Consider the following 26,955-nt stretch of genomic DNA (forward strand, 5'->3'; position numbering starts at 1 on the left):
TATTTTTATAGTGGGTGGTATAAAGAAATGAAGTTTAAATATGTTGTTTTGATATTGAGACAGGGACCTGTCAAGGAACTCAGAAGAGGATATAACCGGGAGTAATATTTATATAGTATGTCCACTTTTACAGCTGGTTAGACCAATCCGAATGCACCCACACACCAGCGTTAGAGCTAGGTCAGGGTTGAATGGTTTTCTTTTCACTTTAAGGCAATGATCTTGCTTCTAATATTGGGTATACAGAAATCATCACTTTAGAATTCCCCCGTATTCCTACTTAATTTCTTACCTACTTGCATGTTCATCTTTTTTGTTCATTTTCCCTTGTGCTGCATTCAAATTTTATCTCTCCTTCTTGTTCTATTACATTAACTCTTAATCCCGTCTCCTTTGACAGTCTTAAGAAATTAAGGACTTTGTCCCATTGGTTACTCATTCCTCTAGTCTACTAAATCATCATTCTCTCCATATCTAGTAGAATATTCGTATCAGCATAAAAATGTGTCTTACAACTTCGAAGTCTTAAAAAAAAAAAAAAAATCCTTTTTACCTACAATTCTTTCCAGCTCCATTTCTAGGCTTATCTATACGGACGAAATTTCAGAAAGAACTATCTACACATACAGACTCCACTCTCTCACTTTTCATTCACTCCTCGGTGCTCTGCAATTTTGCTTCTTTCTCCATTATTACACTTATACATCTTTTGTCAAGATCTCTAGAACTTTTGCCAAATTCAGTGATCTTTTTTTTCACCCTAATTTTACTTACTTCTCCACTGTCTTTATCACAGTTCCGTGTCCCCTTCTTCTGAAAACCATCTCCTCTCTTAGCTTCAGGGACATCGATCTTTTGGTTTTTCTAATAACCTTTCCAATAACTTTTCTGATAGCTTCATGTTGGAGAATCTAGGGCTTATTCATCAGTCCTTTTGCCCTTTTTTTTGGTCAACATTCTATTCCTATGGCTGCTAATGACTCTTAAATTTCTCATTGGATCTCTCAGCTGCCTATTCTAATGTCGACTTTCTTGTTTTATTTATGAATCTTAAAGTAACATGTCCACAGTGGACATGACAATTTCTCCTTATGAAACCTGGATGTGTGTCTTATCTCAGTAAATAACATAATCATTTATACACTTTCACAAGCAAAAAACAAAACAAAAAAAAACTCTGGGGGCTTGCTTTATTGGTTCCTCTCCTGTATCCCCCCCCCATCCAAAATATTGGGAAGTGTTGTTAATGCCACCATCAAAATAAATCTAATATTCACCTCCTTGTCTTCCTATCCAGCCCTACTATTGTAATTCAGAACACATCTGGGTGAACTTTTGCCATAGTCTCTTTCTGGTCTGCAGATTTCTACTCTTATCCTTCACACTCTAAACTGTCAATAATCTGTACCCAGCTCATCTTTCTTTAAAAGCCATGAGTCAGACCTTGTCATACCTCCTACAATTCTTCCATTGGCATCTTGTGGAAATTTGAATATAATCTAACATCATGCATATGGCCTAGAAACCTTATGTATCCCCTTTCAACCACAGTTTAAGCAACTCTTATTCTGGTTCTTTTTTTTTTTAAGATTTTATTTATCCATTTGAGAGAGAGAGAGAGAGAGAGCATGAGAGGGGAGAAGGTCAGAGGGAAAAGCAGACTTCCCGTGTTGCTGGGAGCCCGATGTAGGACTCGATCCCAGGACTCCGGGATCATGACCTGAGCCGAAGGCAGTGGCTTAACCAACTGAGCCTCCCAGGCACCCTTATTCTGGTTATTATGCTCCAATCACACTGGACTCTGTATGTCTTTTAAATACACCAAGTCCTTTCTCATCTCATCAGAGATCATTTGCATTGCCTAGAAGGAATGGTTTGGGTTCATTACATAGTCGTTCCTTTCTTAAACTTCATGTGTCATCTTAAATGACACCTATTTGAAAAAGGCATATATTGCCCTGTCTCCTTTGTAATCAGCTGTGCCTCTTATCTGTTTTTCTCTATCACTAAATTCCTTTCAATTTCTGCAGAGAACACATCTGTAATTTCAAAGTTATTTGTGTGTTTACATATTTATTTTTTGTTCTCATTATACAGTAGATTTCATGGTGGCAAGAATTCTGTCCTTTCAGCACCAAGTATCTTCTAGAATTTATTTATTGTATAGATGAATGAATGATACACTATTATGGATTTGAAATAACTCATGTTTATAAACAACTTACTTCCTTGTAAGTGTCTAAAGTCAGAGATGATATCATACATTTCTTTGCACTTCCACAAGGCATCTAGCTGTGCTATACACATTAGAACAAAATCATTATTGACTGTTTTAAATTCACATTCATACATATACTTAACGACTCACACATTTTATACCAAGTCTTCTCATTTATTTCTCTTTATCTAGGATTTTCTGCCACAGAGTCAGCACCCATTTTCACTGGTTGGGCTAAAATGAACAATGTAGAACTAATAAATATAACAAACTAGTTAATTTAATTCCTCCTTTGTTATTGCCAATTTGGAAGCAAAATGTAAATTCTAATTTCATTGAATTTTTATAGGAAAAATAAATTAGTAACATTCTCCTCAAACACAATAAAGAAACCCACATGGTTTCTATTTTTACATTGCCTTTCCTCATAATTTTAAACCACCCACAACAATTCAGTCTAACAATCTGTGTGCTTTTTCCTCTGGGGAACTTGCTAAATTTGCAATTGAGATAAGCAATCAATGCTCACCTCTGCTAAACTGTACATAAATATTATTTCAAAAGGAAATTCCTTGGAGGAACTCCTTTATGGAATGTAACTTCATTAGTAAGTAATGGATTACTCTATTATAGGTTTTCTCCCATCAAGCTAATTTGGAAACTGTTAATTGTCTTACATTTCTTTTATATGGTAAAATGAATGATACTCCTGTGTGAGAATCGACTCGCTTATAATTATGCTTTCCATGAGTTAATGGTATTGACTTCATTCGACTTTCATGTTCACATTAGTCTATTTATTATAGAATATTTACAGAATTGAACTGGAATGGAATTTATCCTCATCTCTACTTTGTTGCTTGAGCTTTCATAGGTCTTGTAACAGAGAAAAAAAATAAACCCAGTATTAAAGGAAAAGATCTCAGTACTCTTTCAACTTTGCTCAGTATTCACACAAATTTTTTTCACCACTCCTACGAGTTTACATACAGGTTTTCTTTTTTCTTTTCTTTTTTTTTTCCTAAAAAGGGAATTACAAGATCTACCTCTTGGTTCTCATTAGAAAATTTAATTTACTCACTAGTGAAAGTTTGTCCGCCACTCATTTTTATTTATTTGCTTGGTAAACTCTGAATTTTTCCTTCAAAATACATTAGTAATATTTTTACAAAATGTCAGAATACTATAGAACTTTTGATATAAAATAGACTTTAAGGAATATAAACTGATTAAATTTTATAGATTAGGAAACTGAGGCATGGAAAACTTAAGTGACTTTGTTTAATCCATCCACTAAGGTCACAGAATCACAGTGCTGGAAGACACCAAAAGGAAGAGCTCATCTGTTTTCTTAACCCAAAATCATCTTGGATGGCAATGTTACTATTTGAGAAGTAGTCATGGGGAATGTGAACCAAAATTTTTAACGAAAATATAATTGATATTTTTACAATTTCAAATTAAAATTTGTTAAGTTGATAGTGAATTTTCCCCAAGACTAATTTACCCATTGTAAATGTTTGCCACCAATGAACAATGAACCAGAAAAATTATGAAATTATATCTCCAGTATTTCTTTTGACTTGCTGTACTAGTTTTCTATTGCTATGCAGCAAGTTACCAAAATTTTAGTGGCTTAAACAACATGGATTTACTATCTCACTGTTTCTGTAGGAAAGGAATCTGGTACTTTTTTGCTGATCTTGTCACCTACCTGAAATCAAGATATTAGTGCTGTGATCTCACCTGTGGCTCAAGAACCTCATCCAAGCTCTATGATTGTTAGCAGAATTCAGTTCCCTGTGGTTGTAGGACTGAGACTCCTGCTTTCTTACTGTTGTCAACCAGGGCTTATTTTCAGCTCTTACAGACCAACAATCATTTCCTATCATATGGCCCTTTTCACCACTTTCAGTTTGCTCCTTTAAAATCTGTAGGAGAATCTATGCTGCTGCTCCTTGACTCTTTAATGTGCTCCACTGATGGGATCAGACAATGCATTATTCTAAGTGAGATAAGCTAGATACAAAAAGGCAAATACTATATGATCTTATGTATTTGTATAATCTAAAAAAGTCAAACAGGTAAATCATAAAGTAGAACAATGATTCCCAAGGGCTGAAGGGAAATGAGGAGATGTTGGTCGAAGGATACAAATGTTCAGTTATAGGATGAATAAATTCCGGGGATCTAATGTACAACAGAGTATTATAGTTAATAATACTGTAGAGTATACTTGAAATTCATCGAGTGTAAGTCTTAAGTGTTCTCATGACACACACACAAAAACCAACTATGTAAGGTGATGGATATGTTAACTTGATTGTAGTAAGAATTTCACGATATATACATATATCAAATCATCACATTGTACATCTTTAAAAAACCACATTTTACCATCTAAATGTATATAATTTTTGTCAGTCATACCTCAATTGAGATATAAAAAAGGAATATAGTAACCCTTCTGAACATAAAAATCTTTTTTAAAATTAATTGTCTTTTTTAAAAAAGATTTTATTTATTTATTTATTTTTAATTTATTTGACAGACAGGGGGAGATCACAAGTAGGCAGAGAGGCAGGCAGATAGAGAGAGAGAGGTGGAAGCAGGCTCCCTGCTGAGCAGAGAGCCCATGTGGAGCTCAATCCCAGTACCCTGGGATCATGACCTGAGCCGAAAGCAGAGGCTTTAACCCACTAAACCACCCAGGTACCCCTTAATTACCTTTTATAGTCTGTAAAATGCGCTGAAGGTCCATTTCTGATTTTTTTTCTCTTCCTAGGAATAACAGCCAGAATATTTGGACTACATCTCTCTCTGAAGAGAGGAATAACATCAGGATGAAATATATTATTAAAAATTTAATAAGAATATCAGAAAGAACAGCACAGTGAAGAAATATCACAAAGAAAATGAAATTCAGAGAAATAGATGAATTCTAAATCTATCTTTGCCTGAGGACATATGTAGATTTTAAGAAATTTGAACTTTCCATTAAGTGAGACTAAGTTAAATCAAAACATAAAAAAACGAAAGCAGTGAGTCCCAAAATTACCTTTCCCACGATGCACTGGGATCTCAGAGAACAACACCCTCAAGATGAAACTGAGAAATGAAGAAACTGCTTTCTCACAGAATTTTGTTAGGACAGTCTAGGAAATCTTAAGCCATAAAATTGGTTTGAATTGGTTGTAGGTCAATATTGTTTGTGAGTTCTTGGCTAAAACCAGTCACTAGACATTCTAGAGGAAAGCAAATGTCAACCGAGCTCTCCCACGATTGTTATAAATAGTATCTCAAGATTGATGTCCATCACATAGTCAATGATAATCAGACACAGAGGGAAATATAAAGACACCATGAGTGAGAACTGCAAGGAAAGTAAAAAGAAAACAGAAACAAATCATTGAAAATTCACTATTGGAATAACAAACATAGGCTATAAATTAACTATGTTTAAAGAAATTTAAAACAACAAGCTTGAAGATATCTACAAGGAAAATAAAACTTTACAGAGGATCAGTGCAAATTTGGAAAAGAAATGTAGATGTTATGGGAATGAAAACATTTGATAACTGGGAGACTATTAAACTCAGCTAAAGAGAAAATTAGTTAACTGAATAATAGATGAGAAGAAATTGTCTAGAGCACTGATAAAAAATACAAAAGAGATACCACATATGTATAATTGCATATAGACCATATATATGTAAGAGAGTAAATTTGTCATATAGCTAATGAGTTTCAAAATGAAAGGAAAGTGAAAATATGGTAGTGGTGTTATTTTAAAAGACAATAAATGACTATTTTAGAGTAATGAAAAAACAATGATGTGCAAAAATATTTCACATAGAAACATTGTAATTTAAAAAATATGCAAAAGATAGCATCCTCAATGCTGTAAGAAAATAATAGATGGTATATTTTAGAAAGGAACAGAGGGATAGATAACTTCTCAACAGTAAAAATAAGAGCCAGGAGACAGTGGAAATGTATCTTCACTATGCTAAAAGAAAATAACTGCCAGCCCAGAATTTCATAATAAATGAAAATATATTTTAGAAAGCAACTTCAATATAAGGGCAAGAAAATGACATTTCATCACAAACAAAAACTAAGAAAATTTGTTATCTGCATAGTCACAATAAAGAAAATTCTAAATAATCTATTGAAGTCAAAAGAAAATTGATCTCAAATGTAAGGTCTGAGAGGCAAAACAAAACAAAAAACAAAAAACAAATAAAGTGATAAGTGCATGGAAAAATAGAAATAAAGATTATATCAATCCATACTATTAATGATGTGTGGTGTTAAGTTAAATAAGATAGATTAAAAATGCATGACAATAATCTGTCTTCCTTTTCTTTAACATCACATACATTGTTATGAATTTAAACAATCTGTATTTATGTTTTCTGATACATTCATTATTTCTTTTATTTTTATTTCTTCAGACAAATAGATAACACAAAAGAAGATGGTAGATTTAAAACCAAATATCTCAATTGTTACATTAATTACAGATAGACAAAATGCTCTGAGGCAGATAGAGACCCCCAGGCCTCAGCCCCTTCCTGTCTGTGGCTCTCCATTGCTCCTGCTGAGACGGAAGAAAAGACCAAATGGTCCGCTGGTTTGGTTAAGACAAGAAAACAAGTCCCGGGGATGATTTAGCACTCTCCTGAGAAGCTTCCATATAGATTACACTTCCGCATAAAGGGGGCCAATTGGCCCTGAGAGACTGTGAAAACGTCCTGTTACCATCCCCCATCACCCGTAACCATAAAAACTCACCCCTAACCCTGCCTGGTGCTGAGCCTTTGGGAAACGATCCCGCTGAGCCCGCAGGCAAAAATAAAGCTGTGTTCTCCCAGATTTCTGTGTGCTGCTTGAGTTTCCTTGGTCCCTTCAGATTTTCCACAACAGCTCAAGTAAAAGAAACCATAGTCAGAACCTAATATTGTGGTTCTTATAGGAAACCCACATAGATTATGAAGATAAAAATGTTAAAAATAAAATGATGGAGAAAAATTTCATGAAAATTACCTTTATATATAGTATAGTTATATTATTACTTAGACAAATCAACTTTAAATCAGAGGGAATTAAAGAGAATTACCTCATAAGAATAATTGTTTACATTTCCTCAAGAAGATAGAAATATTTAATTTTTTGTACATACCGAATACTGTATGCACCTAACAATATATAGAAAAAAAATTGACTAAACCATAAGAAATAGAAAGCCCTTATATTGGGAGATTTTTAAATACTTCTCTCCTTGTAAGTGACAGAACAAGCAGATAAAAGAATATCATTAAAGATCTAAAGTATAAGTATATGATGAGCAAATTTGGCCTAAGAAATAATTGTATTAGCATAGCATATCCAACATCTGAAAAATACAAATTATAAAGCACACCAATATTTTTTTAATGACCACAAACTAAAACATACAGCAATTCTCAAAAAAAAGTTTCAAGAATCAAAAGCATGCATAGTAGTGTCTGACTACAATGAATTAATCTAGTGTACAATGGTAAAATATAAAAAACAGTTACTATATGTTTGATAATTACAAGTATACTTCTACATATATCAGGTGCCAAAAAAGAAATAAAAATAAAAAGGAAATTAAAGAGAAATTTAAATAGACATATGAAATTATTTCATAAGCACAAAATATGGATCCGCTGAGGCACTTTTTAGACAAAATTAGAAACTGGAAGAATTTAATGAACTAAAATAAAGCCCTACAAATACAAAATACAAGGAATCAATAAGTAGTTTCTTTGAAATTCATTTGAAATTATTAATAAAATTACTAAGTCTTTAGTGAAGTCAATCACGGAAAAGAAATGAGAAAAAGCAAAATAACCATAACATGGATTAAACGGGAACATGAATGAGAGCCACATAGATATTTAAAGATAATAGGGCTTACCTCAGCCAGATGGCAGAATAAGGAGTCCTAGAACTCGTTCTTCCACAGAAATAAGGATTTAACAATGATATACGGAACAAAATACCTTTACGAGGTTTCTAAAATCCAGTTAATGCCTTTCAATACCTCGGGTGCTTTCCAAGCACAAAACTGGGGAAAGTCACACTGAAATGGGTAGGAAGAGTGATTTCACTTTAGGGACATCAGCTCCTTCCGCCAAGCCATCATAGCTCAGTGCCAGAAGAGAACCTCAGGCTTGTGACTTCTTTCTCAGGGAAGAAAAGAGAAGAATGGAGGACACATCAAATGTTCTGGTTGTTTGGAGGACTGTTCAGGGAGTTTATCACCCTAGATCTGCCTTATGGAAATGCTAAAAGGAGTCCTTCAAGTTAAAACAAAAGGATGCTAAACAGCAACAACAAAAAAGCATAGGAAAGTATAAAGGTCACTGATAAAGGTAAATATGTAGACAAATGCAGACTATTAATAGACTGCAATGGATTAATATTCAAAATAGATAAGGAGCTCCTTCACCTTGAGCAAAACTGAAATAACCTAATTAAAAAACAAACGAGGGACTTTAATAGACATTTCTTGAAAGAAGACATACAAGTGAATGATGGGTGTATAAAAAGATGCTCCATGTCACACCACCAGGGAAATGCAAATTCAAAAGATTTTTAATTAGGATCACAAAGATATATCTGCACTCCCATGTTAATTGTGGCATTATTCACAATATTCAAGAGGTGGAAACAACCCAAATGTCCATGAACTAATGACTGTATAAAGAAAACATGTGGTATACATACAATGGGATATTTTTCAACTTTAAAAAGGAAATCCTGTTATGTGCTACAATATGGATGAATCTTAAGGACATTATGCTAAGTGTGATAAGCTAGTCACAAAACAAATATTGCTTGATTCCTTGAGGTATCCAAAGTAATCCAACTCAAAGAAATAGAAAGTAGAACGGTGGTTGCGGGGACTGGGGAGGCGGAAATGAAGAGTCGGTTGCCAACGGATATAGAGTTTCAGTAGTGCAAGAATAAAAAGTTCTAAAGATTTGCTGTACAAGGATGTGCTTATAGTTAACAGCACTGAATTATATACCTAAATTTGAAGATAGTAGATATCATTTTATGTGTTTAAAACATAATTTTAAAAAGATAATAAAAATACTATGAGCAATGTATGCAACAGTTTTAAAATTTGGGAAAAATGAGTGAATTCTTCCAAATGAATTATTAAATTATTAAATTATTAAATTTAAATTAATTAAATTATTTAAAAATTAAAACATAAATTACCTCATAAACCAAATTAAACCAGTATTCAAATATCTTATCTCACTGTGACTCAAGGCAATATAGCTTCCCTACCAATTCCAATAAAATTCATAAAATAAATTGTATTAGTTTTATATTGCTGCTGTAACAAAATGACACAAACACAGTGACTTAAAACAATATATATAATTTTACAGTACATGTTGTTCAAAATGCAACATTGATCTCACTGGGCTAACATCAAGATCATGGCAGGATTTCATTCTTAGGGGAGAAATGTTTCCTTTTCATTTCTAGTTTCTAGAGGCTGCTTTCATTCCTTAACTTTTGACCCCTTTAAAGCATCTTCAGTGCCAGCAATATAGCATCTATCTGGCCTGATTCGGGCATAAACATGTGATTCCCTGACCACAGCAAAGAGAAATTTTCCCCTCTCTAAATTCATGTGATTAGAAGGGGCTCATCTGGATAATCTGGGATATTCTCACCATCTCAAAGTCTTCATTTTTAATCACATCTGCAAAGTTCCTTCTGCCTTATAAAACAATGTATTCTCAGACTGGGGGTTGGGAGAGGATTAGTAAATTGACATCTCTGGGAGGCCATTGCTCTGACTACCTAAGGGATTTCCCTAATGTTCGATAAAATTTTCCAAAGACCAGGCAAAAACAGTTTATTCTACAACTATTTTCATGAGGATAACCTAAACTTGATACCAAAGGGATCTAAAGAGACTAAAGGGACTAAAGAGATGAATTTTACAGAAATGTCTTACCCATAAAAACATGCAAATACCATAAGCAAAATATTGGTAAAATAATTATAATATGAACAATATGGATCTACGGAGAGAATGCAAAATATGTCTAAGATTAGAAAGTAAGTGATTTTAATTTATTGTATTAACAGATTGACAGACTTTAAAAATCATATGGTTGTTTAATAAATTGAGAGAAGCATTTGATGAAATCATTAAAACAAAGAGCTCTCAGAGAACTAGAAATAGGAGAGAATTTCCTTCATTTTTTAAAGAAGAAAATAGAATAATTTCCATAAAAGAAAGAAGGTTGTTAAATGGAGCAGATGCAATGAGATGAATCAAGATCAGGGATGATTGCTTCTGGAATGGGCACTTTTCTATTTGTTAAGATGGTTACATGTGTTTTTGCTTTATAATTTTTTGTTGGGTTGAATATTTCTATTTTATATATGTGTACTACGTTTTGCAATAAGAAAGTTAAAAATAAAGTAAGTTTTAATATCTATTTTACATAAGTAATCCATATTTGCTGTAGGAACATAATAAGTTAAAGAATTCAAAAAGACAAAGCAAAAAAAAAACACAATAATATTCTTTCCATCCTAACGTACCAATATCAGTTACCAAATTTCCTTTGGGATGTTGTCGATGTATATAACCATACAAAGGCATGTGAATTTCAAAAAGAGATTCTATTGTATGTACTCTGAATTAGGAGTATAGTATGAATATTTAGCACATTCATATAATTCAATGTCAACATTTTTAATGGATATATCATATGATATATTACTAGTACAATTGCCATGTGTTTGCACTATGCGATATTATGTGATTTCATATATATTACCAAATTGCACCCCAAAAGTTTTTATTAATTTATGTCCCAACTGTATCTATATATATCTAAATATCTTTACCTATATCTGTAGCAAATGCTCATTTTGCCACATACTTTTTGACACTCAGCATTATTATTCTTTTTAAAATTTACATATGTGAGATGTAAAAATGACTTCATTAGTTTTTATTAGCATTTCTTTTTATTTGAACTTTTTTTTTTAAGATTTTATTTATTTGACAGAGATCACAAGTAGGCAGAGAGCCAGGCAGAGAGAGAGGAGGAAGCAGGCTCCCCGCTGAGCAGAGAGCCCAATGCGGGACTCGATCCCAGGACCCTGGGATCACGACCTGAGCCGAAGGCAGAGGCCTCAACCCACTGAGCCACCCAGGCGCCCTTTATTAGCATTTCTTTGATTTGTCATGAATTAGGACACAAGTTTCACATATTTATCCATTTGTATTTCTTATGATGTGCTTGCTGTTTCCCTTTCCCCTCTTGATTTCTTTAGAGTGTGTTAGATGAGAAACTGCCCTGATATTATGACAGTCCCTAAGTCACAGCCAGAGAAGCTATGCAATGAGTCATGGAACTGACCAAATTAAAATGCTTAAGTCTCACAGTTTATTAAATCAATGAAAAGCTCACAGTGAGAAGCAAGGGGAAAGCAATGAAATTAATTGACATATTCAGGGTAGATAGCAAGCAGAGGAGGTTGAAGGGTGTACCAACTGGGTCCTGACATACGTAATAGCTGTGTGTACTGTCTCTCTTTTTGCCACATCAGTTTTTCCTACTGATAATGTAATTTAGAAAAATGGAGTGGAGCAAGCCACAAGGAAGCCTAATCAGACAGAGGTTGCCTGAGTCTAATGCACATGTGCTCTAACATAAAGCAAGACAAGTATGTAGCCACAGTTGTGGCTTACAAATTCAGCTACTAAATAGCCATGGGTTTTATTTGTGTATTTTGGGGGTAGACAATATGTTCGGCCAGAAGAACATGATGTTGGGTATCACAAAGCGGGTGCCAAATGTGAGCTGCCTGGCAGAAGAATGATCATGATTCAGTCTTTCTAGCACTTTCTATCTACAAGCAGCACTCCCATTTCTGTTTATTCTAACTTTAGTATATTTTATAGATTACTAACTTCTTCTACTTAATGCACCTGATAATTCTGTTCTCTCTCACACATGCATGTTACCTACTTATCTGTATTAACATATTCTATGTATTGTGTCCATATCTCACATGCTTCTAGCTTACTTAATATATATGCTCAACATTCAGTCCTTACAATATCTCTATGAGTTGTTCTATTATTCCAATTCTTTCTTTTTTTTCTTAAGATTTTTAAGATTTTATTTATTTATTTGACAGAGAGAGAGATCACAAGTAGGCAGAGAGGCAGGCAGAGAGAGAGGGGGCAGCAGGCTCCCTGCTGAGCAGAGCGCCTGATGCGGGGCTCGATCCCAGGACCCTGAGATCATGACCTGAGCCAGGGCAGATGCTTAACCCACTGAGCCACTCAGGTGCCCCTCCAATTCTTTTTAGTGAGATTAAGAGACTAGTAAAACTGTCTAAGTTCTCTCCTACAAGAAGGAGGAAAATTGGTATTTGGATCCAGTTTGTCTGACTCTACTCATGACGATGACCATTTTACCAAACTATTTCCATGTGGATAAAGAATAAAGATTTGAGACATTATTTTCTAATTTATTGAAATCATTTCTTTATTTGTGACATCTGCATTAGCTCTTTATAAGGAGTTATGTTCATTCAGGTAATTCATTCAAGCCACTTGTCTCCAGATACACTCATGAAGTATAGGTTTGATACACTTGGAGAGCACTTTCTTATTATCCCACATTTCCTGTGTTATTCCTTTTTGCCACTCAAGTGCCAGCATATTAGTCTTCTATAGTACAGTCTTCTATAGTACAGTATATTAGTACTTATGTAGTACAGAAATATAATTAGAGAATAGAAAGACACAGCTGTTGACATCAGAATTCTGTATTTCTGTGACTTCAATGACATAAGTTAAGAGAAAACATCACAAGAAATGTAGAAAAGTATGTTATGAGAAGAAATGCTAAGGAAGCCTGAGACATCCCAGAATTATCCCAATCCTGCTGAAAACAATACTGAAAGGGGGAAAAAAATCATCACTTTTGAATTGCATTAAATTCTATGATTCTCATAGTTGTTTGCACACTGGAGATTGTGTATGATGATGAAAGAGTGAGGGGCACCTGGGTGGCTCTGTCGGTTAAGCGTCTGACTCTTGGTTTTGGCTCAGGTCGTGATCTCAGGGTTGTGAGAGAGCCCCGTGGAGGGCTCTGTGCTCAGTGGGGAGGCTGTTTGAAAGATACTCTCCCTCTGCCTCTTCCTGAACTCTAAAATGAATAAATAAATCTTTAAAAAAAAGAAAGAAAGAATTAAACACGAAATCATAAATTAAAAGTGTAATGCATAAGAATAGTGTTGAGTCTATTTGCATAGCTTCTACTTCCTAGATTAAAATCTATTTCCAAGGATTAGGGACACACATACAAATTGAGTGGAGAGAAAATTAATTTCATCTGTTTCTATCTTAACACAAGAGTGATAAATAAGTGTCATCATAATTGATATAGTTCACTAATATGAAAAAAGAAGAGCTGGAGTGGTCAGCAAATGTGTCCTCAAGGAGATGACAAGGCTGCACTGTATAAGATAAGATGGGGGACATTTAGATGACAGAGAATGAGTGTGAAGTAGAGATGGCATTTATGATAAGAGGAAGGAGAACCCCCAAACATGGAACCATTCAAATATTCCACATATTTATGGATTCCTACAATATATCAAATTAATACAGGAAGTTCTGGAAACACAAGAAAATGAGATATGGCTTCACTTCTCAATAATTTATGTCTATCTGGAAAAGCTTACATGTTTAATATGGCATGATAAGTGAAATTATGGAAATATCACAGAATAAGGAGACTCAGAAAGGAAAAATTACTTAGGTTTGGGTATGACAATAAAGTCCTCAAAGAAGTGCAAAACTTTGAGCTGTGTTTTGGAGGAAAAAAATAAACAAGGAAATGCTAGGGAGGCAGAAGTTCCTAGGGAAATGTAAGAGCATGTGTGCTTATTGAGAAAATGAAAAAAATTAATATGCTTTAATCATGGGTTGTGTGTGTGGTGGAAAAGAGACGAAAAAAAGGAAAAAGGGACAGAACATGCAATAAAGTTGAAAGGTGCCAAAGTCCATAGAGTTTATATTATACAAAAAGAAAATTAGAATTTATTCTGTAGAAAATGGGCAAACTGTTAAAGAATGACTGGCAAAAGAGATTCATGATCAGATTTTAACTTCAGAAAGATTACTCCACAAATACATGGAGAAATGATCAGAAGAAGGCAAAATGGAATTAGGGAGACCAGTAGGAGATGGGTGCTCTAGAGATTATAAACAGGAGACATGAAAAATGGAAATGAAGTGGGGCGCCTGGGTGGCTCAGTGGGTTAAGCCTCTGCCTTCAGCCCAGGTCATGATCTCAGGGTCCTGGGATCAAGCCCCGCATCGGGCTCTCTGCTCAGCAAGGAGCCTGCTTCCTCCTCTCTCTCTGCTGTCTCTCTGCCTACTTGTGATCTCTGTCTGTCAAACAAATAAATAAAATTTAAACAAACAAACAAACAAACAAACAAAAACGGAAATGAAGTAATAGTAAAGGGGCTAAAAAGGAAGACTACAACTGAGAGATATTAAAAGGAAGTATTTACACAACACTATTGTCTTGGGAGAAGGAATTATATAGAGATAATTCCCAAGATTCAGTTTGAAATTCTGCCTAGACTTTGGGGCCATTCATCAAAATAAGGCAAGAAAGGAAGTTGGGAGGGGAGGAGATAGGGAATTTACTCAGAATTTCTTATATTAATTTTAGGTCCTAATAGAAAATTCATAAAGAGCCAACCATAACAGCGTATGATTTGGGGCTACAAATTTAGATTTATAAGTTATAATGCATGATAGCAGAAGATGTATCTTGGGCTGGTCTTGGAGAACATGCAGATAACATGGAGAAAACAGATGAGAACCCAGGGTAGAAACTGAGAAATAGCCAAAAAGAGCCACACTTTACTAGTGGGAGCGGGATGAGAAGCCAGTTCATTCCACCGGGTTGCAAGAATCAAGATTGCAGGGCCTTTACATTAGTGCCCTTCCAATGGCATGGGATTCAATTTACCAATAGGCATGGTCCCTTTATGCAAGTAGCACAAGTTGAAATGTGAGAACATAAGGAAGAAAGCAGCAATCTGGGTACAGACTGAGTACAGCAAGTGGACAATCTGTCATCGAAGTCTAACCCTGGTAGTTGAAACAGACTTCTTTGAAGATATATTTCAAATCAGCCTTGAGGGTTAAGCAGCATCTAGAAACTCGAGAACAATGCTGGAGTTGATGCAAGAGTTGTGTTGACAGGATGAATGAAGTAGATCTTTGGCAGGAGGAAACTGGAGTTCTGGTAGAATGCAAAAAGAAGGGTGTGAACTCAGGTGGGAGTTTATATCCCAGGGCATGCTTCTCAACAATGATGGTTAACAGGATAATTATCACCCATGGATTGTCTTCAGATGACACATATCCTGCTCCTGAAATATGCCCCAAACACTACATTTTATATTCATTACAGGCAGTCATTTAAAAAACTATGAGGAAAACACTTAAAAAGCAGGATACTCCACACAGAGATTAGAGAGAAAGAGAGACAGAAAATATTTTATTTTTTAAGATTTTATTTATGTACTTATTTACCTATTTACTTATTTATGTATTTATAGAGAAAGGCATGCATGAGTGAGTTGGGGGAGGGACAGAGAGAGAGAGAAAGAATCTCTAGCAGACTCCGGCCAGAGTGCTTAGCCCAATGCAGGGCTTGATCTTTCGATCCTGACATCATGACCTGAACCAAAATCAAGAGTCAGATGCTTAACCCACTGAGCCACCCAGGCACCCCAAGACAGTAAATATTTTAAATGAGTATGGGTATTACCAACTATTCCACCTAATGATAAGGTATATTTTTAAAATATATACTACGAAAATTGTTAGACTCAGGCATTTGCTTAAAACTTCAAGAACACCCTCGTGTAAACCTAATTTAAATTGAATATTTGTATTGAAATTTGAAACTTTCATTACAAATGGTTTAAATTCTTTGAGGGCTGATCAGAAATTATGATCACAAACCAACAAAAATTATAATTTTTGTTTCAAAATAAAATTACTAATATTGTAGTTTCTGTGTGAGGATGACTGAATTTTCACTGAAATGCACTGATACAATGTAGGCATCCCAGGATTAACCACCACTTGTCAGTGGGAAACTGCTATTCACATTTTGAAAACATTTTGTTGCAAAAGTAATACTGAGGGCTTTTTGGGAACAAGAGGGTGTTTATCACAGCTGTCTACTTTGTAAATCACTACCATATTATTTGGAAGACATTCATTCAGAATTTTTAAGAATTCTTATGATTTAAAAACTAACGAACTTTTTAATGCTTTATGAAAGGAGAACTCACTAATCAAATTAATCCTTTAAGCAAGATTATTAGGAGGGACTCCATTCATTTAGGAAAGCAGTAGTGTTTTCAAACCATAATGTAACATTTTTACACTATGATAAGTAAGTATCTTTTACTGACTCCCCAGTTTCCATGAGGCAGAATTTTCTCTTAGCAGTACTTTTGGTTTCCTTCTGTCCTTTTTTACTCATTTTATCTCTAAGGAGGCAAACTAATAAACTGATCATAAAACTTGAGAAAAATAATGTTTCAGTGCAAGCCAGTCCCCGGGATGACCTCAGCTGCTCTTGCTTCGGGGCAACAGCTCAGCAAAGGGAAGCCTGTTCCCATCCGGCACCCACAAACACTGGGTAATTCTGTTGTTAGCAAGCAGCTCCACTTGGCTCTCATGCTGTGCTTTATCCTAGCCATCATAAATAATAAATGCTATTTTGTTGGGCTTTCAATTGTTTTATATTATTTTTCAAATTAATCACTATTCAGTCAGTAAAGAAATATGCTACTTATTGGACAATGACTAGAACAAACTGACACATAGAGATAAGATGATAATCATCCAGAATTTTCCCGCTTATTGAAGGAAATGCTGGGAAACATTTCAATATTTGGTTCGTTATTCATTTACATTATTACTGTATTTAGCTAACAATACAAAAATAAATTATTTTCTAATTGCTTGAATCCCAGTTATTGTGGTTCTTCGAGTTGAAGCCAGCTCAGAAAAGTTTGAAGGTTTGGTAACTCCTCTGTGTTTCTATGATCTGAGAAATTAAGAAAATGTTGTTATAGGGCTTCATCTTTCTAAACTGTGGGAATTGTGGGTGCAATTTTAGAATGTATGGCTAAAATGATTGTCTGAACAAATCTTTGAATTTCAAAGTGAATAATGGATCAAAAGCAGATTTGAAACCAAATAACAGATTAAAGACAGGACTTGTTTTCAAAAAAAGTAATATGAATAGCTACAGAGTATGATGTCAGATTTTCTCTAAGGTTTCAGAAGAACAATCACTATGTGTGTGCTTTTTTTTTTTTTTTTTTTTTGATCTGTGATTAGCCAGTTCAATTCCATTTTTTCCAGGAACTGTGAAGATAAGGTGAGTAGCTGCAATTGAAAAGATCCAAAATAAACTTAACTACACAGTGTACGGAGTATAAGTTAAGAAGAATAAATGAAATGGAAAATGGGAGTTAAGAGTCTCCGACCTACACATTTCAGGTGCACCTGTGTGAACCAAGGTTTATACATACACACATAACACATATATTTTATATATATATGTAAATAATATATATATATATATAATAAATATATTACATATAATATATTTAAACATATGTATACATATATAAATGCATATATATGTTGATATACACATGTCAAAGAAGAGATACTCAATGTATTTTTAAATAGTTTATGCTTAATACAGCCAACAAATCTATTGAAAAGCGTGTTTGTGCACAGAACAAAGAGTAATCAGATATTTATCCTTTTCATTCAAGAATTTATAATCTTATGCAAGGCAAAATCCAGACACGTTGAAGGAAAACAATAGAAGAGTAAAAGGATATAAATAATACTATAATTTGATGAAGGACATGAAAGAAATAGAGTGTCAGATAATATTCAGTGTTTTATATACTCTCAGTAAAATATACTTGTACAAGCAGAAATAATGAGAATTAAAATCCATAAACTCAAAGCAAAATCTCTGTCCTCATTGTGCTATGCAACCAGATGCAGACCTAGGAAAAAGTGGCCAATATTTTTCTTGTTATCTCGCCAATCAGGAAAAAAAAAAAAAAGATGCATTACCAAATTTAACGTGCTGTATGACTTTGTGAATGCCCCTTCAAGCTGCCAGTCTTCTTGCCAGTGCAACAGCAGTAGCATTTACCAACAGGAGTATGGACTTATTTCAAGCCCAGGTGTCGAGCAATTTGAAATGCATGAGTTCCTTGTTGTGAAACAATCATTCCCTCTGAGGCTCATATTGTCCTCATCACTCCATGAACTATGCACATGGTGAATATGCATTTACTTGCTTTCCTACATGCAAATTTCCAAGAAGACTAGAATAGTGCTGTCTCCTGCTCTCTGTAACAAGTTCTTGCTGCGAGAATCAGGAAGGCAAGCTGCAAGAAAGGAGGAGGGCACTAGATATGAAGATTGTCCTAAAAGTGTCCCAATTAGGGCATCATAGGTGAGCAACATCAATCCAACAGATGGTCTCTGACTTCAACAAGTACATGATTTAGCATTAATTAAGGATTCCCACACAATAGAAATAAACTGAAAAATTTCAAGCTGTAAACACAATGGAACTCCTAGGGTGTTCTTCCAAGGAATTTTTACTATTTCTTAGCTGATTGTCATTTTCAGCTGTTTTCTTCTCTGTAACAGAACAGCAAAGGTCATTATGAATAAAGCCTTTAATGTGTCTAACTTGATTTATTTGGAAACAAAGCTTATAAAATAATTTCTAATTTTTTTGGCTCTTACAGTGGACTCCACTATCATCTCCCCAGGGGCAAATTAAAATGATACTTGTACAGATACAAATCTCCCAAGTGATGGATTCATAATTATTTTCTAATATTGTACCAGTATCTAAAATAAGAATGATAGAAGGCTTAATTTAATAATTTAAGTTAATTTTAGCAATATTATAATCAACAGTGAGAATTATATTTGGAAAATACGAATTGACCATGGCCTACCTATTCTATGGCCATACATAGGGAAATTCTATGGCTGAAATCATACTTTTTTTTTTTTTTTCAAGAATAAGCAATTTATGGTGGAAAAAAACAAACCAATTCATTTGACTGGTCAGAATTAATAAAGTGATTAGGTTTTTTGATAGATATATGGCTTATGGATTTGAACAGTCTAGAATCTAATAATAATTCTACAACTCACTAGTTTTATTGTTTTGGCAAGTAATTAACTCTGTGCCTTACTCTTCTCATCTGTAAAATGGAAATAATAACTGTTTTTACATTACAGAGTTTTTGTGACAGCTATACTTGTTAACACTGTTAAACTGATAACCATAATGTCTGGAATATAGTAAGTGGTCATTTATATTTAACTATTATAACTAATATTATTTCATTTAATTCACACTTATCTCCAGTACATTTAGGAAAACAGAAAAAAGTTTAAATATACATAAGGAAAGAAAGATATCTAAAGTCCCCTGTAAATTATCTTTAATGATAATTTATAATTTTATTTAAAAATCCCATCCATACAGATACAAGGACATTTTAGAAATAAAAATAATATAAAGTATTTCAAATAAGCCATCAATAATATACATTTATAAGGCCTCTAATACTGTTCATTTAAATATTTGTCAAAAAACTGCCTTATGACTCCCAAGAAGTTTTAAGAAATATGTTGAACACATTTCTGTATACATGGATATATAAATAAAAAGCTTTTTTGGAAAGCTATACACTAAAAATTAGCCCATAAAATGAGTTTCTGGAGTGAATATTTTTATGACTAAGGTATAAGGACTGTACTTTAATTATAGCAGCAGGAATACTGCTGGTCTCATGCATTTAGTAAACATTTTTCCTAGGAAAGTATTCACCAGTTGGAAAAAAAAGATCCATGTTAAAAGATACATGGTCTTATGAAAATAAGATGCTAACAGAATTTTCAGTGCAAATTAAGGCTGCTTCTAAAACGAGGAACAATAAGCAACATATTTGCAAGCATAAAAAGAATTTTGAATTGCATCTGCAGCTTTGTTTGCAATTATAATACAACAGTCATTCATCCCATTATAAGGGAGCTTGTGAGCTCTGTTAGCTCCTTATTGGTGTTATGAGACAAACAAAAAAATTGCATATTGTATGTTAAGCCTGTTCATTAAATATCTGAATCCCACCACCCCCCCCCCCGCCCAACTCAAGCTGCACATTAAATGTTCCAAATAGTAGGAGGAAATTGTCCTTACTCTCCAAACACATCATGAGTATTTCCAGGAATTGCTTCTTACTTGGACTTTGTGAAATTTGTGAAATTACAACAGAAAGAGAAATGTTGATTCTCCATCACAGGCAATTTTCTCAATTTTTTAAATTGAAAAATATCTTCTAAAGCATATTTTAGAAAAGAAGTTCGAAGTCTGAGTTTTATAAGGGTGGGTTATTTAGGTCTCTGAAGGTTGTTCTTTTTTAATTAATAGTTCAGCATTATTTATTCTCTACTAGCAGAAACTCTGCTGGATAATGTATTTTTTATTGACTTATATTTAATGAGAGAAATGAGTGTACACAACAATCATTGAGGTTGATGGTTGTAACTTTTTACTAATTACAGCCTTAAAAGGGACATATTCCTGGGGTGCCTGGATGGCTCAGTCAGTTAAGCATCTGCCTTCTGCTCAGGTCATGATCCCAGCATCCTGGGATCAAGCCCCACATTGAGTCCCACATTGGGCTCCCTGCTCCGTTGGAAGCCTGTTTCTCTCTCTCTCTCTGTCCCTCTCCCCACTTGTTCTCTCTATCTCAAATAAATAAATAAAATCTTAAAACAAAAAAATAGGACATATTCCTGAATCTGTTTTTGTGGGTCTCTTTGTCATGAGCCTTCATCCATGTCATATGTGAAGAAAATTGACCTTACAGAAAAGCCAAATTTCTACTTGTGATCATTCTTACTGAGAGATGGTAAAGGTCAGAGTTGGGTTATAGACACAGTAGAGGTAGGGAATGTTCTTGTTGCCCCAGATCCCAGGACCTCTTCTTGTTTGCTGCTCTCCATTCCTGACCTCACTTCCACCAGCCAGTGCTTGCTCCCTCAGGTTTTCTGATCTGAGTGGACATCTGCAACACACTCAGTCTTAGCTAGACTTGGTTAGAAGAGAGGCTAGGATATGAACAACAATTCTTAACTTTTAATTGTTGCCATCCTTCCCTTCTCCCAAGTCAGACTTCTATTCAGGGGAAAACAGTTATTGTTTAAGTGACAACAAGGCTAATTCTCAAAATTAGCCCTGTAACACATTAAGGCAACTGAGAAACAAGCAGTGCTGACCTAGAGTGATCGTTGACCAGTTAATCAATCTATCAATCCACCCATCTATCACCAGCTGGACCCCAAGACCTGACCTTTACTGCTCACTTGCTTGTACTTCTGACATTTTTCCTTAAGCCTTTCTTCCTGGCTCATCTCTTAACTTGGGCAAATACTGTATGAGCATAACGTCAGTTACGTCCATGATAGAAACTGAAATTACCCCTCAAGTAATAATGACTGCCCACAGGAAGAGCTCTGGTGGCCCAGACCACTAGGCCAGTTTGAAATAAGTCCCAACTCACACCTGCACACATGGACCATACAGTGACCTCTAGAATGACCAACAACTACCTTCACCTCATTAGAATACTAAAATCTCCACATAAGGAAGATCACAAATCTCATTTACATGACATGCAACATATGTATAGGCATGTTTCCATAAGGTGCTAGCGTGAGTTTATGCCTGCCTCTACATATGATGTCAAGGGTTCCCTATCTAAATATTCAGCCTAACCCTAAATAAGGAACCCACTCACCCTTGCTCAGAGAATCATGGCTTTGGAAGTTATTCCCAGTGATCTCCTTATTTGCTGCAAATAAAGTTTCCTTCATGTGACAACTTACCTGGTGTAGTTTCTGACTCTTGAAGGAGCAAACTCACAACTACAAATTTAACAGTGAAATGAAAGAGTTGATGGAACAAATTAAAAATAAACCTGTTGTATCTTACCTCAATAATGACCCTCAGGTGTACCTGTAAGGTCATACCTTTCTCCTTAGGTGACCATAAAGGGGAAAATGTAACACAGAAATGCTAAATGTGAAAAGTTGATAAAATCACCAATGTAAGCTGAAAAACGGGGTCACAGCTCTAACTATTCAGAAATACGACAAAATCCAAAATTTTTGTTAACATCAAAAATTAAAATTATATCTTCACTCAACTGATGATTCTTCATGTGTGCCAGATGTTTTGCCCATCAGCTCATGTAGAGAGTTTTTTCTTAACATGTGAGCATCAGGTGGCATTGTCTGAGTTTCACTTTTAATATTTCACCCCAGAATTAGTTATTTGTTTGTTAATATCAGTTGTTAAAAACTTGAGCAAAGCAAAAATTGTGTTATTGTGTTTAACAAAAAAATTCTGGACATTTGTCCAGGGGATTAATTGTAATTGTTGATAATAAGACTAGGAAACACCAAATATATCATCTTGGAAAAAGTTGTATCTATGGTAAAAATGCTGCTATACTGAACATAGAAAATTATATATTTCAGGGCACCTGGGTGGCTCAGTTGGTTAAACAACCAACTTTTCATTTTGGCTCAGGTCGTGATCTCAGGGTTGCAAGATTGAGCCCCCGCTTACGGTTCTCTCTCCCTCTCTTTCTGCAAACTCCACCCCCCACTGGCACTCTCTCTCTCTGAGAAAAGAAAAGAAAATCACTTATTTTCTGGAGTCTTGCACAGATTTTTATGTTTGTAAAAATAACCAATAAATTGTCAGAATATATCAAGTTCACATCATCAATAATTAGGACAATCAGATTTTTAAAAATATATTTGATGTATAATATTATATTTAAAGCAACTTATTACTTTTCTAAAGTACCAAGAATAGATGATTAATGATTTAATGGTTGCATACAGAGGAATTTTACTAATAATGTAAATTTGCTCCTAACGCTAATTTTAGGCAAACTAGACAAAGATTATCTTCTTCTATAGTTGTATAAAAGTGATCTATTTTGGCCTCCTGTTTTTTTCAAAATAATGTTTATAGTAACATCTTTGAAATATGAATTATAATATAGTAATTTGACTTGACTTCATTACTGTTATATGTAAACACACACACCCACATATTTAACCTAAATGTCAATAAATAAATATAGACATCAGTGCACATGTTATCATACTTCACATGTTCAATTCTAAATTAGAGATCCAAGATACTATTACTATGGCTATATATAATTCTATTAATGCAATTTCAGATATTACAATAGAAATGTATATATATTTATCATGACATATTTTGTTATTAAAAATAAAATGAGCTATTTAAATATTATTTATCTAATTATTTAATTATAAAGGTTTTTAACTAAATTCATCAAATGGAGAGGCCAACCATTCCACTGCAGTTAATGTTCCTCTGAACTTCACTCCACAATTTTTGCTGATTTTACCCTAAGCCTGTGAATGTTCATAATTTTTTGACACTTTTCCATATCCCTTTGATATAATTCCAGTTCATAAATTCCTTTGACAAACTTTAAACAATCCTGAGTGAATATTTTAATGTCTTTTTTTGTGCTATATGGGGATTGTATTACATAGAGTAAAAGATCTTCCTTATGGAAATCTTGGATGAAAAAAAAGAGAATATGAATATAGGTTTCAAATGTTATCACCAAGAAAATCATTCCATACTATTTAACAGTAAGAGCATATTTTATAATTTAGCCAGCAAACTGCTTTTGATAATCATGGTTGTTGTGATATGATTCTACCATGATTAGAATGTCTGAAGTAAACCTTTTGTTCAATGATATGTAATGAATTATACTGTCATGGAAAAAGCTAAAAATAGATAAAATCATCACGAAGAATCTAATTTTCCAAAAAGCACAAAAAATAGTTTTTATACCTCATCAATAGGAGATCACTGGATTGAGGTGAGAAGTGGAGTATAAATCTTTCTGTGAAATATGGATAGGGGACTGTTTAAAACTATTTTGAAGTTACAGAGTGAGGAAAAATGACAAAGATGTTACTTGCTAGAAGAAAAAGATGGAGCTGGGCACTTCTTTCTATTAAAATATTCATAAGCTCACAATATTCTTCTAGTAAAAATTTTTAAAGGTAAGAAAACAAACTTTTTAAAATTCTCCTCATAGAAAAGGCGATTCAAATCCACAATAAGAATTTTATTTCTTCCCAAGAAATAAATCAAAACCAAAATGTGGAACTATAAGAAAGAGGCTGAAAATTCTGTCTCCATGTTTATATCTGTAACTTTAATTAATTATACATTTATATTTTTGTAATCGCAAATATTGATGATAAATTGTTAAGAATGTATCATGAGGATTCGTTGACTCTTCTGAGCCAAGATGCAAATTATTAATCTGGACTAAAAATGGTTCTTTATTGAAAAATATAAATACAAATCAGGCAATGGAAACTTATACTTGGTAATAAAAGTTTATCTAACACATAATCTGTGGTTTCTAAATTACTCTGGGCTCACAAGACTAGATTTCATCATAAACTCTAAATTTTTTTAAAAAATAAAAATATGATATCTTTAAGTTTCTCCCAAATTTATTCTTCTTAGGATACATTTGTGTGTGGGAACAAGCAAGGAAAGCATATGTTGAGAAAGGAGTCATTCTTCCCATGGATCCAAAAATACTATAATTTCCTGTTTCTCATCTTATAACTAAGCCTTCTCCTTATGAAGCTACTTCAGTAACTTCTTCTGGGGAAGGGCTCTTTCAGTTTCAAGTTATAGAAACTCAATTCAAATGAACTTAAGCAAAAGAGGTCATTTATAACATCATGAAATTATGACCAAAACCCAACCAGATGTCATTCCTGTATCTCTCAAAGTTATTTTCATCCAGTGGGAAAAGACTATGAGATGAATTTAATCACAAACAAGAAAACAGATTGATTGGTTGAAATCAAACTCCTGGCAAAATAACCTCCATAGGGTTTAAGAAATTTTGTCCCTCTGATATTTAAGTAAAGTTGAAGGACATTACTAATTAGTTAAGCATTTAGTTTACGATGTTGCTTTCAAGTTTTGAACATAGCCATCTTTATTCATTAAGTCTATAAAATGGCTTAATATTGCAAGTGGGTCATGAGGAAAATTTCCTTGGGTACCCTCGGGATCAAATCAGGCATCAGTTAAAATATTGGCCAATATTTAACCTCAGTTATCTGAATAAGTGAACTATATTTAATTGAGAAGGTAATTCCAATTCTCTTGGAATAATATAATTGTTGTCTGAATGGTTAAAGGTCTTTATCAGAAAGGTGAAAAGCCCTAGGGAATTTACTACTATAGTTATCAGTATCATTATTATGGTAAAAACACTTAATATGAGATCTACACTCTTAACAAATTTTTACATGTGCAACATAGTAGTGTTTACTACAGGTACAATGTTTTGCAGTAGAGCCCTAGAGCTTAATCATCTTACCAAACTTCAACTTTATACATACCTATTAATAGCAAAGACTCCTCCCCTCCCCACTCGCATCCCCGGAAACCACCATTCTATTCTCTGCTTCTATGTTACACTATTTTGAAAACTTAAAATATTTTTGCATTATTTCTATATTTTTTCCTAAATCTCTTTTTGAGTAAATTAATTATCTACCAAACAACAATATATTGCTGCTTCTTTTGAAAACTTCAAAGTCATTGTAAAAGAATGTCTGTAGGGGCGCCTGGGTGGCTCAGTGGGTTAAAGCCTCTGCCTTCGGCTCAGGTCATGATCCCAGAGTCCTGGGATCGAGCCCCACATGGGGCTCTCTGCTCAGCAGCGATCCTGGTTCTCTCCCGGCCTCTCTGCCTGCTTGTGATCTCTGTCTGTCAAATAAATAAATAAAATTAAAAAAAAAAAAATGTGTGTAACATGTGGCAAGTAATTCAAAGTTCTTAAGCCAAAGATAATATTAAACAAATGTTGACGTTCTATTTAAATTGCCAGCCTTAAGAGATATAGGTAATAGCCAAATAGAATGGGTGAAACTTATTTGAAACTGATACAAATAAATGTACTCTAAAAAATGTTATTTATGGGACAATCAGGGAAATTCTATTGTGGGCTGTGTATTAGAAAATATTAAAGAATCATTGTTAACTTTGTTAGGTATGATAATGACATTGTGTTTACATTTTACAATGTTTTCATTATCATATCTAACAAAGTTAAAAAAAAATAATAATCTCACCTCCATTACACGGCCCTTAGCCCCCACTGCTATTTCTCTAGTTCATATATTTTTTTCTAGTTCATATTTTTTAGGTGAATTGCTTCATCCTTTTCCAGTATGCTCAGTGCAATTAATTGCTTTGAATCCTTCAGAGAAGAGAAGGGACAGTAAAGGAAAGACAGAGGGTGGAGAAGAGAAACAAACCTGTACCCGGGTTATAGAAAATTCAGTGATTATCTTTAATTTGGGTTACGTTAGCGACTAGTGCTCATTGCTGCATAGGACAAAAAAGTATTTCTACTTAACAGACGTAAAT

The sequence above is a fragment of the Martes martes genome (genome assembly GCF_963455335.1).
Source record: "Martes martes genome assembly, chromosome: 3".
NCBI lineage: Eukaryota > Metazoa > Chordata > Mammalia > Carnivora > Mustelidae > Martes > Martes martes.